Source organism: Periplaneta americana, chromosome 16, assembly GCF_040183065.1.
Source record: "Periplaneta americana isolate PAMFEO1 chromosome 16, P.americana_PAMFEO1_priV1, whole genome shotgun sequence".
In the NCBI taxonomy this organism is placed as follows: domain Eukaryota; kingdom Metazoa; phylum Arthropoda; class Insecta; order Blattodea; family Blattidae; genus Periplaneta; species Periplaneta americana.
The window spans coordinates 51,490,384-51,513,758 of NC_091132.1; the positions used below are offsets into that span (position 1 = coordinate 51,490,384).

Genomic DNA, 23,375 nt, shown 5'->3' on the forward strand with positions numbered 1-23,375 from the left:
TGTTGCTATAAAATGTTTTCTGTGTTTACTATGCTCCAGCAGGCCGTGATATACGTCTGTCTTTTTTTTCCCCCAGTCTATAAATGCGAACTCAAAACAAACGGTAAGGTTATGTAATGATTTATTTTTCATTTTAATATTTTAACAATATTATTTATATAACATATTGCAGTAATAACATCGGCATCTGGAATCTTGTTGATTTTTTCACGGCTTCCTTAATGTTACTTGTATCAGGAATGCAATAAGTTTCGTGGAGTAGTAGACTTTACTTAATTTTTGCAAACATTTAAAAACAATAATTAACATTGCAATTTAGGTGAAATTGCAGTGGTAAGTTTCCAATTTATAATTATTACTATGTTAAACGACTCTAAAAATAATATGTTAAAAGCCTAAAGCAGTAAAATGAATGTCGCGCTTAAGCGGTAAGAAGAGGGAAATTGTTATGAGTGTTACGTTGGGAATACTGAATGAAGTATTTCACACCTACCGCGTATTGGTTCTGTGCAGAAAACAAGCAAATACGCACGATTTCGCACAAAACTAATTTTATTACCTCAACTAGTCCTTCTCTTGTGAACCAGATCGCTCGTCCTCTGATCATGCGCATGCCGCCTTTCTGGGACTTATAGTACCGTCATCTCCCATAACTATAGTCCTGGAACACAACTATGGTCCATTCAAATTTTGTACTCCATAACGTAGTACCTCGTCTATCTATATTTCTGCTGTACTGTAGTTTGAAGTCAAGTCACTCCAGCTACCTACGAACGGTCTATGTTACTTCTACAATGTTCTTTGAATGGTTGTTTCGTGGACCATAGTTGTGTTCCAGGACCATAGTTATGGGAAATGACGGTATCTGTGCGAGAAAACTTTTTTCTAATGCTGTACTTATCAGATTAAACCTTGAAAATAAATGTAATAATATCGCATAAAACCGTAAAAGACGCCAATAAGACATCACTCATGAGGCAACTAGGCCAGGAAATAATGGGGTAAGGAAGCCAGTTCCTTACTCCCTCCATACATCGCTGACGAGTAACATACTCGTATTACACTAATCAGACTTCATATGTATACAAATAGTAATTACTGTTCTTCCTTTAACAAATATCGTCAAGTGAGATGTACTGTCTGATAATAGATATATATATCAGCCAGAACCTCAAAAGAAGAAATGTATTTCATCAGAAAGACGGAGAAATTGTTAAAGTAAGAGTGGGAAAATTATATGCGAACACTAGAAAATATTCGTGTTCCACTGTTAAATATGTGAACCAAATGGAAAAGAAACACTGGATGACAAAAACAAGATAGAGCAAAACGTGAATAAGTCTAGGATTGGAATAGTAGTAATACATAATTTTTAGAACAAAATTTCTTTTTGACCAAGTTCAGCCTCAATAATGAATATTGTAGCTTTCACTAATTCAACCATTAATATACTGTATTAATAACTTTTAAATTTCGGGACCGAACAAGATATCAAATGATAGACAACATTAACCCAGATATGCCTGAAATATTTGTTTGCAATTTTTGTGTATTTTTCAAATCTCATTTAATGCAGTATATAACTAAAGTATTTGTATGGTGTCGAAACATTCTAGCTCTAACTGGTTGAGCTAGAATCAGGTGTCCTTTTAAAAGGACAGTAGGCATATGAGCATACATTTTGAGAATAATTGTATACTATGCTTACATGAAAGGAAGCAATGTAATTGTTGTAATTTACAATTATTATTATTATTATTATTATTATTATTATTATTATTATTATTATTATTATTTTTATTATTATTATTATTAACAAATTATTACGTTATTTTATTATAGTTTCTTTATTATTACTACTAATATTATTCTGAAGAATGATGCATTGTGGCTAAATTCGTTTTAACTCTGGAATGCTTTAGTCATTGAATAGTACCGTATTGCTATTAATACGTAAACATAAATAATAGAAAAGTGTGTTGAAGTTTCGAGGAGGAGGTTATATTGGGAGAGAAGTGACGATACATATAATGAAGTAATTGCTGTGGCAATGTCGAAAGACAGATTTCAGTTCATTCTCTAAAATCTGCATTGTTATGACAATGACAATTTAGATAGAAATAAGACCTCTTCCAAAAATGCTAAATGAAAAACAATAGAAACTTATGTCTGTTCAATATCTCCCTCCAGAACGTCACCAGTCCTCCACTTGTAAACAGATCTTGCTGTGCAAATCTGGCTTTCAGATATGTCTCTCTGTGAAGCAGACTTGAATAATTTGAAAGGAAACATTGTTCCGCAGCCGGGTATCGATCCCGGGACCTTTGGCTTAACACACCAACGTTCTGCCGACTAGATACCTAGCACCTACACCCGACACTGTCTCAACTTTTCCCTTCATATCCACACACCTCAGTGGGCTGACAAGACGCCAGAAACCCAATTTTGAATGCACACGAACTTTGTGTGACATTTGTAGGCTGCATTATAGTGATATATCTGTATTTGAGATGAAACTTCGCCCATAGCATAATTTTCAAACGTAGATAGCATTTCTCTCCCAATATAACCACTAAAATTGAAAAAGGGAAACAATTTCAAAATATATGGGGATATGCCTACTGTCCTTTTAAAAGGACACATAAGTTTTCGTCATTGTCATGTCGCAATGAATAGATATTTCGAACGCATCGTGGTTTCACGTTATATTTATGTTTATTAGGAGTCATTTGATCTACAGCAATTTGTAAAATAATTCCGAACTGTAAAAATATTTCACATTCTTATCTGATTTGCGTCTCGGATGCCATAGCTGAAATAAACGAACAATTCTCACGTCCACATCTCAAACTCAACGATGACTAGAACTCTCATTACCAGTCTTAATACACCTAGCAAGCCTCTAATTAAGATCAGTAATAGTGACACCTGTGAAAAAGCAAATGCGTTAACTGTAGATAGGGTAATTTGAAACATTGACAACTGTCCTTTTAATAGGACGATAGGCATATCTGGGTTAAGATATATGTAGGGTATGCGGAGAGGAAGACGGAATATAGGAAATATTGGAGAATGTTGGGTTTGCAGTGAAGGACCTACCCTTGGGAATAAAACTATGAATTCGATAACTTTTGTTATTCCAAGTGTTGAGTGATTGTTAAAAATATGAACTCATTACAATATAAACCTTTCGGTTATTTCTCTCTGTCTCTTCGAATGCGTTACTATAAACACAAATTGAAACAATTTGACTCCATTGTCAGTTTCAAAGTTAGACCATCACCAGCGTTAAAGCACTTGCAAAACCATTATTGTACACGCATAGCACTCAACTTTGAAACTTACCCATTCGAGTTAAATTTTGTGTAACACTTTTACGTAACAATCAGACTTCTGAGAAGATCGATTCAACGGATATCTAACATGTTCTTGCTTTTAAAATAAAGATAACTCTAAGACTAGAACAGGAAATACTTTACAGGCTACTGCAAATAATTAATGTTTGTACTCTTTGAGCTAATTTTAAAAAGTAAATCGATAAAGATCCATATTTTAAAGGGAGGAGTAGAAGTTCAGCGAAAATTCACCATAATATTTTACGGTACCAACTGTAGCATTTAAAGATTAATGAACACGTACGCAAAACGTACAATCATCATCATCATCATCATCATCATCATCATCATCATAATCGAAATTATTCTTTTCAGTGTTCGAGATCTCTCTTCGGTTTTCATTTTTTAGCAATTATACACAATTATTACTTGATTTACTTATTGTATGATTATAATGGGCAGGTTTATTTCTCAAACGGGTACTGAGGAGACACAAGAAAGAAAAAAAACACAGTTCCTACGAAATATGCTACGAATATTCTTAATACCAAACTCGAAGTCTAATTCAAATTTTTTATTGGGTTATTTCACGACACTGTATCAACATCTCAGGTTATTTAGCGTCTGAATGAAATGAAGATGATAATGCCGGTGAAATGAATCCGGGGTCCAGCACCGAAAGTTACCCAGCATTTATTCGTATTGGGTTGAGGGAAAACCCCGGAAAAAACCTCAACCAGGTAATTTGCCCCGACCGGGATTCGAATCCGAGCCATCTGGTTTCGCGGCCAGACGCGCTGACCGTTACTCCACAGTTGTGGACTAATTCAAATTCGCTGCTTCTATCACTTTATCAGTTTTTACACATAGTAATCTACATAAGTGAGCTACATTATTGGGGCTACAATTATGAAGCAACTGATAATGGTGTGAACAATACTTGAATTTATTGTTCTCTATTATATAGTGTTTCTCAACCCCCGGGCCGCGGCCCGGTACCGGACCCTGGTATCAACTATAATTGAGCGGACTCTGTTATGTCTGTCAATTCGCAGTAATTCGCCCTGAGGGCAGAAATCTAGCACGTGGGGTAACGTTTCATGCTCATTCCTCTTCTGCAATGGGTATTGCTAAGGTTTCTACCGGGAAGAGATCTAACTGCGATGACATATTTAATAGGTTTTATGTTAGCTATATGACATTTTTACAGGATGACCATACTTAAGTATGTGTAACTAAAAAGCACTGTATCTTAATTATCTAATTTCATGTAATCTTAAAATATTTATTAAGTTCTTGGACTCAAGTTACTTTAACAAGTACCAGTAATAAGTAATTGATTAACTAGCGGACTTACTCGTGTTGATTATGTAAGTCTGTGCGGCTTACAACTGTTTCTGTGCTTCATCACACCATCCTCAGAGCCTACTAGATCTCGGCGTCATCTCGAACTTCTCTGCCTGTTGTGTGGGTGCGTTTGATTGTTGAAAGGTGTTGAAAAGTGGAGTCAAATAGTGTGTGTGTACTGAAATTGATCTGTGTGTTGAGAATTTCATCGGGGTGTGTTTTAGTGTGTCTGTATAGTTTATATTGTTCTAGTGTGTTGAGTTTTTGGTTTTTGGGTTGTATGTGTAGGATTTCCATGTCCGCATTTAAGTTATTGTATGTATGGTTAGCATTGGTTATGTGATCGGCGTATGTAGATGTATTATGTCCTCTGGTTATTGCTTTAATGTGTTCTTTGTAGCGTGTTTGGAATGATCTGCCTGTCTGTCCAATGTAGAACTTGTCGCAACTATTACATGTGAGTTTGTATACACCTGTGTGGTCGTATTTATTTGTTTGTGTTTTTTGTGTGTTGAGATGTCTTTGTAGTGTGTTTTCTGTTCTGTATGCTATGTTGTATTTCTGCTTTCTGAATGAAGATGCGATCTTATGTGTGCTTTTGTTTTCATATATTAGTATGATGTATTTCTTGTGTTCTTGTGTTTGTGTTGTGTTTTGCGTGTTTTTGTGTTTAAGTTTTTGTTTTGTCTTTCTTATGATGTTGTCTATTATGTTTGGATTGTAACCGTTTTCTTGTGCTATCTATTTGATTGTGTTCACTTCTTCATTGTAGTGTTGTTGGCTCATGGGTATGTTGAGTAATCTGTGTACCATTGTCCTGAATGCAGCATGTTTGTGTTGTGTGGGGTGATTAGATGTGTTGTCTATGTGTGTGGTAGTGGTGGTTGGTTTTCTGTATATTTTGAAGGACCAATAATAACTCCAGTATCCTGTTACAATATATAGTGTTTTATTTGTTGCTGTGTGAAATACATTATTCGACAGTTTTAAATCAATTTATATTGTTATTTTTTACTTCAGATTCAAAATGGTTCATATCATTCAAGAAATATCATAGCCAATTTAAAAAAAAAATAAGTTATTTCTAAGTAATTCATTTTCAAACCAGTGTGTCACATGTTTAATGGAAATGTATGAGTACACACATATCTTTAGTTAATATTAGGTAAATAACATAAATTGCATATTATCCCTCCAAAAAAGACGGCGTTTCTTGCTTTCGGATCTCCCTTCGAGTACGTTTCCTCTTTATGTCATACACTTCTACAACTCCTTGATGGTACAATCTAGCTCATTTTTTGCTTTCAAATGACGCAGTTTTGTTAAAAATGTCTATTCTATCTGGTACAGGTATTTTCATAGAACACTGTTGCTTGCACCTAAAGGCAACAAAAAAGGCAAAATTAATGTCTATGCCATGTTTCTGACCATACCCCTATTTAATTTCACATAAATACTTCTCGTTGACTGGACTAACAACGAGATCATTGTGACAATGCAACATATTCCCACCAAAACTTAATTCCGGTACAATAAAATAAACAATTACATTGTACTTATATGCATGGACCTCATTGGTTCCTTGCAGCTATATTCTTCCTCTGTGATTAGTATGAGGGAGACCCTTCTCCTTGCAATGTTTTATCCTCCCTTTCATACACATCTCTGTTAATGACACCTTTTTGCGTATTTTTACTTCCACAGAACTCTTGGAACTAAACTCACTGTCCAACATCTTGATAAAGAAGTGCATGGTAGCAAATGCATCATGGGTGCATCACGGCGTTAAGTGTTAAAACCACACGAGTCCGGGGCTGATGTGATTTTGAAAGGTATTGCATATTTTAAGATTTTATAGACTGCTTAGTACTGATTGGACTCATATTCTTTCGATTGGAAATGATGTGTCTACCCCTAATGTTTGCTATAGTAACATTAAATAATTTTCGTAAAAATGTGGACTCATGTTGTTTACTGACCGATTCAATTAAAATTACATTTTTAAGCAACGATGAATTCTGTATATCGGCAGGTGTTCTCATTATTATTATTATTATTATTATTATTATTATTATTATTATTATTATCATTATTATTATCATTATTACTTACTGGCTTTGAAGGAACCCGCAGGTTCATTGCCGCCCTCACATAAGACCGCCAGTGGTCCCTATCCTGAGCAAGATTAATCCAGTCTATCACCATATTCCACCTCCTTCAAATCCATTTTAATATAATCTTCCCATCTACGTCTCGGCCTCCCCAAAGGTCTTTTACCCTCAGGCCTTGCAACCAACATTCTATATGCATTTCTGGATTCGCCCATAATTGCTACATGCCCTGCCCATCTCAAACGTCTGGATTTAATGTTCCTAATTATGTCAGGTGAAGAATACTATGCGTGCAGTTCTGCGTTGTGTAACTTTCTCCATTCTCCTGTAACTTCATCCCTCTTAGCCCCAAATATTTTCCTAAGGACCTTATTTCAAACATCCTTAACCTATGTTCCTCTCTAAAAGTGAGAGTCGAAGTTTCACAACCATAAAGAACAACCGGTTATATAACTGCTTTATAAATTCTAACTTTCAGATTTTGTGGCAGCAGACTGGATGATAAAAGCTTCTCAACCGAATAATAACAGGCATTTCATTATTATTATTATTATTATTATTATTATTATTATTATTATTATTAGTTATATCACTGTTATTCCCATTAAAATCATCTTATTGCTACCATTATTAGGCGCAATATTACTTTGTTAACACTACAACCATCAGTAAGGATGTAACATACTGTGCCTGTAAAAGGAGTAACAATTTTTTATATATAAGAAATATCAAAAGACACGATTTTTTATTGGTATGTACGAACAAAAATATATTAATACCGCTTATCATATTATTTCCATTTTATTACTTACTTTTGTTTTTTACTTTTATAGGCGTTTCCACTTTCAGCGATTGCCTTTTATTCCCCTTTTCCATTGCTGTCGGTTATCCCAAGATCTATTTTCCTACACTCTAGCCTGCATGGCCTCAGCAACTCCTCCTCTCCATGTAAGTCTAGGTCGCCCTTTTCTTCTCCTCCTTGGGGGTGACCAATTCAAAACTTTTTTAGACCATCGCTTCTCGGCCATCCTCTGAACAAGTCCAAACCATTGAAGTCTTCGACATTCCAAACGGTCGATCACATCATCTTGTATGTTCCACTTTTCCAAAATCGTGTTATTTCTGACCCTCCGGAGACGAGTTATGCATAGACTGCTTCTTAGTCCATCCATTTCCACAGATCTAACACGGTCTTTTTGTCTTTCTGTCAGAGTCCAGCTCTCCCCTCCATAAGTCAAGATACTCTCTACAATTACATCAAGTATCATTTTCTTTGTCTCCATTCTAACATCCCTATTCCAAAGCACACCATTAAGTTGTTTTATAACATTTCTTGCTTGTATGACACGATTTTCCACATTTTTAAAGCAGGTACCAGATTGGTGGAGAACCGATCCCAAATATTTAAATTAATCTACTGACTTCACTTCCATTAGAGAATTTAAAATTCCTGCCATCCCCACAATTTACTAGATATTTTTCTTTGTGAAATTTATTACAAGGCTTGCCGAGTTATAACAATCAATTAGTATTCTCATCATAAATTTAATATCATCTCGATCTTGTGCAATGATTGCCTGATCTTCGGCGAAGAGTAATGATATTTCCATTTTATCTGTGATTAAATATTACGAAAAAATTCTATCGCAAACTAGCTATTTTATATACATTATTATCATGTCATCACTACCTTTCGAACGAAGACCACTTTAATCACGTTTATGCTTTAAACATTTTTATTCAGACTTCACTATGGAATACTTACTGGCTTTTAAGGAACCCGGAGGTTCATTCCCGCCCTCACATAAGCCCGCCATTGGTCCCTATCCTGAGCAAGATTAATCCATTCTCTATCATCATATCCTACCTACTTCCCTCAAATCCATTTTAATATACATATTTCATAGTCCCCTCTAACTATACCCGCTTGGTTTGTACGTACAGTATGTTTTGGATCATTAGTCTGGATAGTTCTGGGTTTGAAAGAAAATAAACATTTTAAACTGCACTATTGTTCTGTAAATATATTAAGCAATGGATTATTTCATTAATCTGAGTCTGATCGCAGTCTACTGTATACAGTCACGAAGCTTCAGTTTTGAGAGTGCTAGAAACAATAGACTGTGACGGTTCTATTTTGCATTGTCTGTAATGAGGCGATATTAGCGATCCTAGTGGTGAGCAACTATCTAATGTTTGCATATTTACTACGTATTGAGCTTCGCGACTGTATATACTAGACTGTAGTTTGATTACCAATACTTCATATTACTATAATTTTTTCACTGTTGCAATTTAATTTTTCGTTAATATGATTGTCATAATTTTATAGAAATAAGTGTGCAATACATTATTTGGACACACCAAAGACGACAGCAATCATCGAGTAATGTGTTAAAAGGAAACATATTTATATCTACTGCATCGCGAAGGTTTTAATTTAATGTTATTTGGGATATAATAGAGAAAAATTGTATTCTGCGTTAAATGGGCTTTTTTTTAGCATCTGCAATATGTTACAGTAGGATATTAATCAGTTTTGTTTCTGCAGTTACAATTGTGTATACGATTAAAAATTGAGTTTGCATTTTTACACATGAAAATATGAAAGTTCCCACAGAGTACGAATACATACAGAATTACATCAAATGTACAAAAGCGGAAACGTAAATTAGAGAACTATGTATTTTATATCAAGTTCATTATAAATTTTACAATTTCGACAGGTCTAAATTATTTATTATCGTTACATTTATAAAGTGCAATCAGTATAATTCCGAACTGCACTTGTATTTATTGTACCATTAAACATACAAGCGCGTGTCACTGAAGATATTTCTATGCCTATTGAGTCAGTATATCGAATACCGTCAGATTGTCTGTAGTAACTGAGCTCTACATTTGAGTTTGTGCAAACATGTCAAAGATCTAGTTTATTTTTCCTGGAATATCTCAATATGGCTAGCCTTCTTCTCTGTCTTTAAGATGATGCATTTAGTATAGATTCCAGGCGTTTCCCTGGTTCTAAATAACGTCTTCTTTTCCTATGTCCTGTGTGTTGCCTACATTCAGGGCAGTCCGGAAACTTGATTGCCCTTTACTCTTATTTTGAATTAAAATACTGTCAATTAGTTTTTCAGGTCACATGTGCACATGATTACTTCACTAGACCTATCAGTTTCCTAGAACTAAACGGGTATTCATTTGATTGATTTCACAAAGCATCTTATTTTAATAGGTACAGAATATGTGCCACTTGGTCTTAAGGTATTCAAGAAGTGTAACTCTACTATAAAATACAGCAGGCCACACGTTGCTCTGTATCCAATCAATTTCATATCTATCCATTTGCAATTTTTAAGACAGATCAGGTGAGCTCTGATGAATATCATTTGTAAATTTAAATATTCTAACGAAGATGTAAAAATTATGAAATGTTTGAAAAAATGTGAGCAAACTCAAACTACAGAGCTATATGTCAATTTTTTTTTAAACTGGTGGAAGGATGTAAATGATTTTTTTTATATAACCTGGTATATAATTTAATTATGAAATTTGAATCATTTTCCTATGTTAGCCTGGAATTAGATATGAAATTTCTAATTTCAAAAAGTAATGTAATGAATGTAATTTCTCAAATTTCCAAAAGAAATATTATCTAATTCCCAGACTAACACAGGAAAATTAGTTTAGTTATAAAATTAAATTATGCCTACAAGCTATGTAAAAAACATCAAAAATGTTCTACGAGTTTATGAGAAAAATGGGAACTTGTAACTCAGTGTTTTCAATTTTTTTCATGAATTTTTCCAAACGTATTTTATTAAAATTTTATATGTTCACTACGACACTAAAATTAACTGTTTATGTTCATCAGAGCTTTCCTCATTTGTCTTAAAGCCTCAAATGGATAACTTTAAAAGTGTATGATATATAGAGAAAAATGTGGGCTGCTGCATTTTATTTTATAGTAGATTTATATTTCCTGGTTACCTTAACTAAACAGCATTCATTTAATTTTTATTAAAAGATTAAAAAATAAATTAATTAATGCTGTTTAGTTAAGGTAACCAGGAAAAATAATTCTGCTACAAAATAAAATGCAGCAGCCCAAATTTTGCTCTATATAACATAAAAGATTTATTGGATTTGAGGGAGGTGGGATATGATGGCAGGGACTGGATTAATCTTGCTCAGGATAGAGACCGATGACGGGCTTATGTGAGGTTGGTAATGGACCTCCGGGTTCTCTAAACGTCATTTGTAAGTAAGTAATAAAATATTTATCTCTTAACTAATGTTTCAATTCATGTGGACGAAAGAAGTTGCTTTTGTAATGTTTCACTATTTTCAGAAAAATCTGTATGAATTGTTGCGTCAAAATAGCTGAATTACAAATTTCTTGAGTATGTGACATTCAAAATGATGCTATCTGAATGATATAACTTCATACGTAATTAGAGAAGTTATCTGAAACGACCGGAGAAAAGACGACATAGATTTTTTATTAATAGCTTTGATTAAAAGACCTAGGCAACTTACTGTAATATTAAGAAATATTATGCTTAAATATAAGATTATTTACGTCAAACGTGAAAGTTAATATTATATTAAAGGGCCAGGAAATTTAATTATAGTAGAAAAAGAGAATTATGTAACTGTTATTGTTGTTATATTGTTCTTGCTTTGTAAATAATATGCGCCGTTAAATAAAAAAACAATTTGAAGTCATTAGTCTAAGTGAGAGTTAAGTATAGACAAAAAAAGAAATCGACATATGCAGGTTTACTTCAATTGTAACTGAGTAAAAATATTTCCCGTTCGTTTTGCTTCTTAGTTCCTTTACAAGAATAAGACAGCTATGATATTTTTGCTAAGTACACTTAACGTGCTAAGTATATTGCATTTCTTATTCAAACATACCGGTATACACTTTTTTTGTTTCTTTACATTTCAATCGCATATTGCAAATGAGTAATGTAACATCGATAAAGTTTTCACGAATTGTTTTTTAAATATTGCTTTAGGCTAACGCAACATCATTATTTCAATAAAAATTTGTTTACAGTAAAAGTTTATCACTAAAGTCTGAAAGCTTCATTTTGCAAATATATTACCATCTCTTTCATTCAAATTGTCGTCATTTTTTCTTAAAGTAATTTTCTTGTTTTAATTGAATTAATATAATAATGGATAAGACTTAAATTAAGAAAACGTCAGATTTGGAAAGAAAATACCGGAAAAAGATACGTTCATATAAAATAAAATTATAACGTTAACTAGTTCGTATTTTAATGAATATTTTTTTTGTTTTAAAACCAAATACGTAAAGTAATTAAAGTGTTTACAGATGAACTGAAATATTTAAACAATATTTATCTCCTAAATCTGTTAAATTTAAATTGTATTCCGATATACAATGGAAAAATTACAATGCAAAATAAATTTGCTACAAAAGGACTACTCATACATATACATATTCGTTTTTCCAATACTTTAAAATATGTTTCAAATATTAGATGCGACTCTTTATGGCTGGATTTTAAGGCTTTTCAAAACAAAAAGATTACTAATAAGTTTATTAAAAATATTGAAATACAGACCTGCGCATTTATCCAATTTCAAATTACATTATTAGCATTAACAAAATGTACCCAGAAAGTTTTTGATTTCATTACGAAACTTCTGTATTCGGATCTTAACGTTTTCAAATTAGAGCAGATATACAAATATGAATTATTAGTTTTCTTTCATAAGAACAGATAAAATTTCAAGACATATTGATATGTTATTTCATTTCACACAGTCCAAAAGTTCAATGGATCTTGGTATGGAACATGGCTTCAAATATGGCTTAAAACTATATAATAAATTAATTTCTCAATACTTTGATTGATAAAGTATAAGTATGAGTACATATAAACTTAAAATTGTTAATAAAACTTTACACAGGCTTAGATAATTAATTCATAAATATTAATCTTATTTACTTATGAACATTAGCTAGAAATTCTTTGAGTTTCAATTACTTATTTTATCATACAGGCTATTGTTTGTAATCTATGTTCTTTTATTAAATAATTTATTGTCTATTTTTTCTTCTTTCTGTCTGTTTACAATTAAATTTTAAACACCCAACAACGAAAGTTGCTCATACGGAGGTAATTTTTAAATTTAAATTCTTTTGTTTTATTATTTAATATGTTATTTATTGTTTGATGCATGCAATAGTTTTTAATGTATGTTTAATGCATTTAACAGGTATTTTTGTAATAAATGATACGCAACCTACGGTCTTCTACTACTCATGAAATGTTAATTCTGTACTTTCGAAATGGGCCTTTCTATTATTATTATTATTATTATTATTATTATTATTATTATTATTATTATTATTATTTAATACTATTATTATTATTATTATTATCATCATTATTAAGATCATAATTATTATCAACATCATTATTATTATTGCTATTGTTATTATTACCGCTATTATTATTATTATTATTATTATTATTATTATTATTATTATTATTATTATTACTAGCCGTACCCGTGCGCTCCGCTGCACCCGTTAGAAATAAATATAAAGTAATTACATAATTAAAATAGGACATTTGATCCAGGAAATATTCGTGTTTGATAGAATGATAAATCGTTTAATATGTTACTTAATCTAAATTATATTTAAATAATTAAAATGGAATCATTCTGGTCCAGAGAGCACTCATTTGGTGCAATGACAATTCCTTTAACATGTTTCTTAATTTTTATTACATGCATCCATAGTTCAATGAACATTGACATAATTTACATTTAATGTGTATACTTTATTTTACTTGTTATAATATGTTTCCATTGAATTATGGTAATAACTTAATTTTAACTTTTGTTTTCTACGTATTCAGTAAATGGCGCTTGGCCCTTCAAATAACTTAAATAACTTAAATTATATTATATTATATTATATTATATATTATATATTATATTATATTATATTATATTATATTATATTATATTATATTATATTATATTATATTATATTATATTATATTATATTATATTATATTATATTACATTATATAAAAAATGTGTTGATAACGGATGTACACCGATAAGCAAGGTTTTAATTTGTTATGGGGGCTCTTGAATCTCAGGAGGAACAAATTTTATTTTACAACAGGGCAACATAATCTGCTTGGCTCATTACCCAAATTTTTTGCATTGCATTTAATGCATATGTATTTTATGTATTTTAACTCGATTCAATTGAGCATAGTTAAAATTTGGATTATAAAATAATGAAATGCTAAGCTAACATATTATTACTGCATACTAAATCAATACACTCTCGTTATTCGTTAATTCTCTAAGATAAACATTATTTTAAGAAATACAGGAAACAAATGCACAGAATAGCCTATCACGTTTTCTGTGCATAAGAAGCTATTTTAATCTTACCTGTCCTCGATTCACTCAGAAGTTACTGTAATAACATTATAGCATTATGTCCATCTAGAGAAACTACACTTTCCAATGGTGAATTAATAATTAATTATACAAATCGGATAATTTAGCTTCCGATATTATTTCATACAAACACATAAACATTCTCTGTAGGCTATCTTTCATAGCTTTCGATTGTTGCTGTCCAAGGCCCCTTATAGACGAAGTCATTCGTTTTTTAATTCATTACACGGCCTTAGACGGCAGTTATTTTAATTTTAAAACTCATTTATCTCATTAAATATCAGTCCTGTCAACATTTTTCAAAGAATAAAACTTATCGGAAATGATTTTTAAAGAAATTTTTGTTATGTAACATTTTTCACAAAAATCAATAATAAGCGAGATATTTCGATTTATTTAATTCAGGCCCCCTTGTAACCCCCCTTTTAAATAATGTATTTTGAATGCCATATAGCCTATAATCTAAGTTAGAACGAACTTAATTTATATTCCAATTTTCATCGAAATCCGTTCAGCCATTATCGCGTGAAAAGGTAACAAACATACAGACAGACAGAGACAGACAGACATACAAATAAAAATTAAAAAAAGCGATTTTCGGTTTCAGGGTGGTTAATTATATATGTTAGGACCAATTATTTTTGGAAAATCGAAAATTACCAGAAAAATTTCGGCTACAGATTTATTATGAGTATAGATTATTATTATAACTGTACATATCCGCGTGTATGTAACAATAAATAATTTGTATGTTGTGTGTTAAATAAGTAACAAGTGTTTTATAGTAGAGATTCGTCATTTTTTAAACTGTAATTTTAATATCAAACTACTATTGAAAATACTCCTTAAGGGAGTATATATTTAATCAATTCAGAAGGTGCAGTAAGAATTTGACAACCATAGAACTGCAGCATGTTCTACACTACCTAGCGTCAAAGGCACTAACTGGAGTAGAAATGAATTATTGTTATGGAATAACTAACCGCATACAGTACATACCCATTTTTTAAACAAATAATATACACTTCATCCTCAAAGAAGGAATTGGAAGATATTTAAACCGTGTTCTGTTCCCTTTTTCACATCTATGCCTACGACTTCGACAACTTCTGAACACTACAAAGAGATTCATGCATTATTCACCCATTGCGTGCGGACACTGAATACTTACTTGCTACATGGGGTGCAGTTATTCAGAGCCTGTTTGTCCTACAATACATTTTTATATAAAACTAAAATAAAGACACCGTCTCAATAACGTTTGAAAGAAAGTAAAATTTAACATTTCATAGCTCACTATTAAGCAGCTAATAACGCCATCTTGCTTCTTAATTATTCTACTACTAAAATAGCACATGCACTACTCTATGCTTAGCACACATGCCAAACACAAACTATGAGTACTTACGCCGTTGTTTTCTCCATTTTAACTTTAATAGAAAGTCTAGCAATATAAATATCATATAGGATTCTTTGGAAGGGAGAATAGTAATATGCGTTACAAGAGCTGTATGTTGAAGTTTTCATGTTCGAGGAAAAGTTTGAAAAAGCGAAGCGTAGTTGAGCTTTTTTAATTTCAGAGAATTGAAAGAAAACATACCGCTCGTGTATTGCACATTATTTTGTGCGAAGATCGTTTATTACATACCTGAAAGAGGAATTTCTAATTAGTTGCAATGAAATCTCCATCTTGATTTCTGTTCAGTGACGGCAAATTTGCAAAACAAAAATATCTATCTTCAACATTGTTGCTTTAAAATGTTTTCTGTGTTTACTATACTCCAGCAGGCCGTGATATACGTCTGTCTGGAATCTTGTTGATTTCTTCACGGCTTCATTAACGTTACTTGCATCATGAATGCAGTAGCTTTAGTGGAGTTGTAGAGTTTACTTAATTTTTGCAAATATTAAAAATAAAATAACAGTGCAATTTAGGTGAAATTGCAGTGGTAAGTTTTCAATTTATAATTATTACAATACTGAACGTCTCTAAAAATAACATGTTAAAAGCCTAAAGCAGTAAAATCAATATGTCACTTAAGCGGTAAGAAGAGAGAAATTGTTACGTGTGTTTGGTTGGGAATACTGAATGTGGAATTTTAGACTTTCCGCGGATGGTTTTGTGCGGAAACCAAGCAAATATACGCACGATCTCGCAGTAAATATTTTAAATATCACTTCTGTACAGAAAGACTCCTTAAAACTATATAAAACATTCACTAATAACCAATAGAGAATCTTATAGACAGTAAGTTATGAACAACACTTCTTATATAAGAATGCAGTCGCTAAACATGTTGTTGCTAATAAATGTAAAATATGCTTTAGCCTGACTGTCGAAAACAATATTGCATCTTCTTATGAATTCCAAGTTGGATGCTAAACATACGCTCATGAAGATAAATTGATTTTAAACATGTAACTTCTCAAGTCCAATAAAATCATTAAACATATTCAATGAAATCTTTTATTTCGTTGAATTGTATTACTCATAATTAGAATTTACTCTACATAAAGCTATGTAAATGTTTCTGAAACTAAATGGAAGAATAATATGGAAAGAAATTTTATTTTGTAGAGCAAAAGCAGAGAAATAATACTATTAATTACACTGGTCAACAAAATTAAACATATTTCTTGTTAAAAGATAAAGCATGAGTGATTCTTGTATCATTTTTCGTGCTGATTTCAAATCTAGTTCCAACAATTTTCTATCACCCAGGGTTTTTGAGTAATTATATGAAATGTACTACAGACTTTTCTAGTATTGATACCTTGCAACATATTACCTAAAATCATATTTATTTACCTAAAATGTGTGTGAAATAGATTTTAGGCTATACTTCGCTTGAGAAACATCTCTTGAGTGGCCAGTAGTAGTCTGACAATATTTGGGCTCCATTTTTCCTGGAAGTACCTTTCCATTTCAGAAAAATCCTGGTGAAAACGTTCCCCATATTCGTCGCTCACTAATCGAAGGTATTGAGGAAAGAAAAGGTATATGAAAACCCAAGAAGTTATTTTAAGAGATATGAGGACACCCCATCACGTTATATTTCTGAATCAGCTCGCTGACAATTTTTCTGTAATCTTCTGATGCGGGTCCTAGAAAATAAATATTTTGAGTGATCCTTAGGTTCCCGGCATATCATTGGAACTGTGAAAGCTATATAACGGGACCCTTTTAGCTAACCAGTTAATAGAATGACATAGAGCACAACAGATTTCAGGGCCCAGTTCCTGTCCACATCTATTTTTCAATAAAAAGAACACTCGTAAGATCTTTTAATTAGTGTAGTAAAATTTAAAGTTAACTAATCACAAACTAACAAAACTTGTTTATGTGATTTATGCAGTATTTTGAGGTATGTTTCACATTATAAGATACTTTTACCATACTTAAAATTAAGACAAAGAAAACGCAGGTTAAACTTGTTTCATGAATGTAAGTTCCAACTCAACTGAGAATTAATACTAACTCTCATAGTCTAATGAGGAATAAAATTTATTTTTATGAATTCTGACTTCCCAGGCAACAATGATCTAAAGTTATAGGTAAATTGTTAAAGCAATAAAATATTTCAAATATTTTCTTTCCGTTGGCATGATAAAGACTGTACATAGCAACCAAAATAAATCAATTTTTCTAAAATTACAAAAAAGTGCTGGGCCTTAGAAAAATTCTGACTTCATTTTTGGAATCAGCAGATTAAATTACATAAGAAACAGCAGAAATTGTACATTCAACAAAATCATTGTTGACCAGTGTTATTTATACTTTTTTTTCAAAGTTTTTTTTTTTTTTGTTCAGATATGTATTGTTGAAATAAAACTTCTAATTTAATATCTCAGTCTTACTTATCAGCAGGTGAATGCATTTTTATTGCATCTTAATATATTGCATATTTTTTTAACAAACTGTTTTGCTACATTCAGCACCATCATATTTTATTTATAAATTGAACACATTACTAGTAAATAAATAAATAAAATCAAAATATATATCATTAAAGATATTAAAAGTTAAAGGTTAAAATAAATTGACTTTTGTATCGGTCAGGTCTTTGCACCTTATTTTTACTTCGAACTTTCCACAATTCACAAATTTAAACCGGTAATGTACAAAGGTTTGACTAATACAGACGTCAATTTATTTTAACCTTAAACTTTTAATATATTTTGCGATATATATTTTAATTTTATTTATTTACCAGTAATGTGTTCAATTTTTAAATACAATATGGATCTGATAATGCTAAATGTTGCGAAAACATTTGTTGAAAAAAATGTAATACATTAAGGTGCAACAAAATGCATTCACCTACTGATAATTAAGACTGAGGCATTAAATAAGTTTAATATTCACCGATTATTTTACGACCAGTTATTTATTTAAATAAATTGAAAAAATATTCTTATTCTTGATTGTACTCGTAAGCCACCTCGAATCGTTAAAAAATGACTCCTGGACTTGCAGGTCACATGTTTCCATGTATCGGTAGTTACCGGTATTTCTTGCTTTCCAATTTTGTATCAATCTTCATTAATCTATCAACGTTTATAATTCACTAGCTATGTCACAATTATACATAATGTGGACTTTAGAAACAAAACGCGACTCAACACGTTTGCAGTCGGAACTTTTAATTCGATTTCCCTGATAAGTAGGTTTCAATGAACTCCTTGAGTTTGGACATTTCTTCTAACATAAAAAGTACACAGCCAATAGAAATAATCAAATTAGCACAGAATTTTTGCAGCTGTTTTCCATGTTCAATTAAACATAGGATTATCTAGAGTCAGTAAAATTTAACACACTTCATAATGCACAACACAGCTGCCATCTTGCTTAGGTTAATTTATCGAGCATGGTTTAAAATGTAGGTGTATAAATGTCTTCTATGTATAGGAAAATATATATGAATTTCAACGCTGAACAAATTTAACATTTCTGGATCGTACGACGTTGCTTTCGTTAAATATTTATACATTTTCACACTTTTACTGGATACTAACACATTTACATTAGGGCCTACTTCTGCAAATAGATCAGAGAAGTCATATTTTGTTTCAACTAAATTATTCACAGTAAATAAGATCTAGTCAGAAATGTATTCGTACATTATCCTGAGATTAGTGTGAAATAAGAATAAATGCAATATGCAATAATATGTAACTATTGATCTAATAGCGATTAAATATTCTTCCATCGGGTCAAACTACGAAGTATTAGACGAATGTAAAATTAAAATATTCTAATGATCGCGAACTGTTGTAAAGTAGCCTACACTAACATTAATATGTGAAATCAAAATCTAATATTTTACTACGCATACAGAAATATGTTATGGACGAAATAGCACATTTCTTTAAAATTTCAAACATTTAGAATGTTACAGGAGGAAAATCTGTTCATTATTACAGACAACTAATGACCACAATGTTTGTTGGCCTAAAAGGATCCTGTATACAAGAAAAAGTAGATATCACGATAAAATATAAGATATTAGAACCAAGAAATTTTCAGTAAATCTCAGACAGTCTATTATATATATTTTTGAGAATTATACGTATAGAATCTTTTTAAAACTTATACAAATTTATTTTAAAAGGTTCATATTCTTCAAATAATTCTGTATTTTATACATAAACTATGCGAGGAACATCGTGAAATATTTAACATATTTTGTTGTCACTTATTTGGTATAAAATTTGTTTCACATCCTGTAGTACCAAAGACACAGATCTTGTTCCGTCATCAATGTTCCTCACATTCAATTTTATCTGTTATGATACCTTAGTTTCGTGCTACGGTTGTCTGCGTATAATTTTTAGGTCAATAGTACGTTACAACTTCGTGTATATATTTCAATTGTTGAGGTAATTAGGTGCTAATTCGTAGTACGGGAAAAGTAAACAACATTACGAAGTATCAGCCTAAGATAATTATCATTAACGTGGACTGAAGTCAATATTTATGGGAAAAGGGCCTGGACGTGGATTGCTATTACATAAATCTCTAACGTGGCTACAATAACAAACGAAATTCTACCTACAAAAAAAAAGTCTTTCACGATGAAACTCAATAAGATAGACAAAGATATTTCTTACTTACAGGGGCCAACTCGCACAAGTCAACTTTCTCCCAGGTGACGAGGTAGTATACCTTTGTTCACAGCCAGATGACAAGACAGAGTCGTATCATAGAGGGCAACAAAAATCGCTTTGAGATTCACATTTCGGAGAACATCGATGCGTGTGGGACAGAAGCGGCTGGCAGGGCAGACGGATAGGGTGGCAGAACACTACGACACACCGGAGATCACAGAAATACTACATGGAGCCATTACTGATCGCCACAACTTGAGCAGCGGTCTGCATGGGCCAGGGGTCTCTTGCACTGAGCTACATGTCCTCCCGGAACACCACAGAGACGACCGAGGAGGCGCACGCGCTCCTCAATCGGTGACGTCACAAATAAAGCCCGGGCGAGTACAGGCGTCATCGTGTGCCGTCCCGTTCTTCCTAGCCATCTCGCAAAACAATGGGTTCAATCGAACACACGTTCTCTCGTAAAATTACAGACATAAGTAGACACACGTATCAGCACACGAAAACTGGCTGCAATTGTCCGTCTTCATGACGTACATGTATAATGGATAACGTAATAGAGATTATCATTGTTCTCGCTGCCCCTGTAAGTTGTCAATACGCTTCGCAGCGTACGTGAACTGTCTCCGTGTATATTTAAAATTTAACACGAATGATGCAACAGAGATATGTCGCGATAACTTAACGACGGATGTGAAACTGGTGGTCGCATACCTCACGTTTGGCTTTCGATGACAAGTCCAGCAATAATAATAATAATAATAATACTTACTTACTTACAAATGGCTTTTAAGGAACCCGAAGGTTCATTGCCGCCCTAACATAAGCAGGCCAGCGGTCCCTATCCTGTGCAAGATTAATCCAGTCTCTATCATCATACCCCACCTCCCTCAAATCCATTTTAATATTATCCTCCCATCTACGTCTCGGCCTCCCTAAAGGTCTTTTTCCCTCCGGTCTCCCAACTAACACTCTATATGCATTTCTGGATTCGCCCATACGTGCTACATGCCCTGCCCATCTCAAACGTCTGGATTTAATGTTCCTAATTATGTCAGATGAAGAATACAATGCGTGCAGTTCTGTGTTGTGTAACTTTCTCCATTCTCCTGTAACTTCATCCCGCTTAGCCCCAAATATTTTCCTTAGCACCTTATTCTCAAACACCCTGAACCTATGTTCCTCTCTCAGAGTGAGAGTCCAAGTTTCACAACCATACAGAAGAACCGGTAATATAACTGTTTTATAAATTCTAACTTTCAGATTTTTGGACAGCAGACTGGATGATAAGAGCTTCTCAACCGAATAATAACACGCATTTCCCATATTTATTCTGCGTTTAATTTCCTCCCGAGTGTCATTTATATTTGTTACTGTTGCTCCAAGATATTTGAATTTTTCCACCTCTTCGAAGGATAAATCTCCAATTTTTATATTTCCATTTCGTACAATATTCTGGTCACGAGACATAATCATGTACTTTGTCTTTTCGAGATTTACTTCCAAACCGATCGCTCTACTTGCTTCAAGTAAAATTTCCGTGTTTTCCCTAATCGTTTGTGTATTTTCTCCTAACATATTCACGTCATCTGCATAGACAAGAAGCTGATGTAACCCGTTCAATTCCAAACCCTGCATGTTATCCTGAACTTTCCTAATGGCATATTCTAGAGCAAAGTTAAAAAGTAAAGGTGATAGTGCATCTCCCTGCTTTAGCCCGCAGTGAATTGGAAAAGCATCAGATAGAAACTGACCTATACGGACTCTGCTGTATGTTTCACTGAGACACATTTTAATTAATCGAACTAGTTTCTTGGGAATACCAAATTCAATAAGAATATCATATAATACTTCCCTCTTAACCGAGTCATAAGCCTTTCTGAAATCTATGAATAACTGATGTACTGTACCCTTATACTCCCATTTTTTCTCCATTATCTGTCGAATACAAAAAATCTGATCAATAGTCGATCTATTACGCCGAAAACCGCACTGATGATCCCCAATAATTTCATCTACGTACGGAGTTAATCTTCTCAAAAGAATATTGGACAAAATTTTGTACGACGTCAACAAAAGTGATATTCCTCGAAAGTTACCACAGTCGGTTTTGTCCCCCTTTTTAAAAATAGGTACAATTATGGACTCCTTCCATTGTTCTGGTACAATTTCCTTTTCCCAAATAGCAAGTACAAGTTTATAAATTTCGCTATATAATGCACTCCCACCCTCTTGTATTAATTCTGCTGGAATTTGATCGATACCTGGAGACTTGTACTTTTTCAGATTTTCTATCGCAATTTCGACTTCTGAAAGCGTGGGTTCGGGTATAAATGGCTCAGCAGTTTGTATTTCAATTTCGTCCCGATCATTTCTATTTGGCCTATGTACATTTAGTAGTTGCGCAAAATAGTTTTTCCATCTGTTTAGGATTGATGGAGAGTCTGCAAGCAAGTCACCATTCTCATCCTTGATCACGTTTACCCTTGGCTGATATCCGTTCTTAAATTCCTTTATACCCTTATATAAATCTCGAATGTTTTTATTCTTACTATTTGTTTCTACCTCATTCAGTTTTTCCTTCAAGTAACCTCTCTTTTTATTCCTAAGTGTACGACTTGCTTCCCGTCTTTCATTGAAATAATTATCTCTCTTCTCCTCAACTGGATCCTGTAAGAATTTCAATTTTGCCTGTTTCCTTCTTTCTACTACCATGCAACAATCTTCATCAAACCACGGTTTCTTTTTCTTAGTTTCATAATAACCTATGCTCTGCTCAGCTGCAATTTTGATACTATCTCTGATATTTTCCCACACGCTATTAACATCTAATTCTTTCTCAACTTCGTCGGAACTTTCTAAAGTGGCAAACCTATTCGAAATTTCGACCTGATAATTTTGCTTAGCTTCCTCGTCCTTTAATTTCAAAATATTGAATTTAGTAATATTAACTTGTTGCTCTACTCGCTTGGCTACTGATAATCTTTCTCTTAATTCT

At 32.6% G+C, this 23,375-nt stretch overlaps 1 protein-coding gene across 3 annotated transcripts in view; it reads right to left on the bottom strand.

Annotated features, from left to right (window-relative positions):
- DopEcR (G-protein coupled receptor DopEcR) overlaps positions 1-23,375 on the bottom strand; it is a 972,001-nt gene that overhangs the window by 504,249 nt on the left and 444,377 nt on the right. For 2 of the 3 annotated variants that reach the window (XR_011336610.1, XM_069849105.1), the window contains exon 1: positions 20,382-20,680. The exons of the other annotated variant lie outside the window; for it this stretch is intronic. The gene's annotated coding sequence lies outside the window, so the exon portion shown is untranslated. Of the gene's footprint in view, positions 1-20,381; positions 20,681-23,375 lie in introns of those variants that run through there. 3 annotated transcript variants of the gene reach the window in all.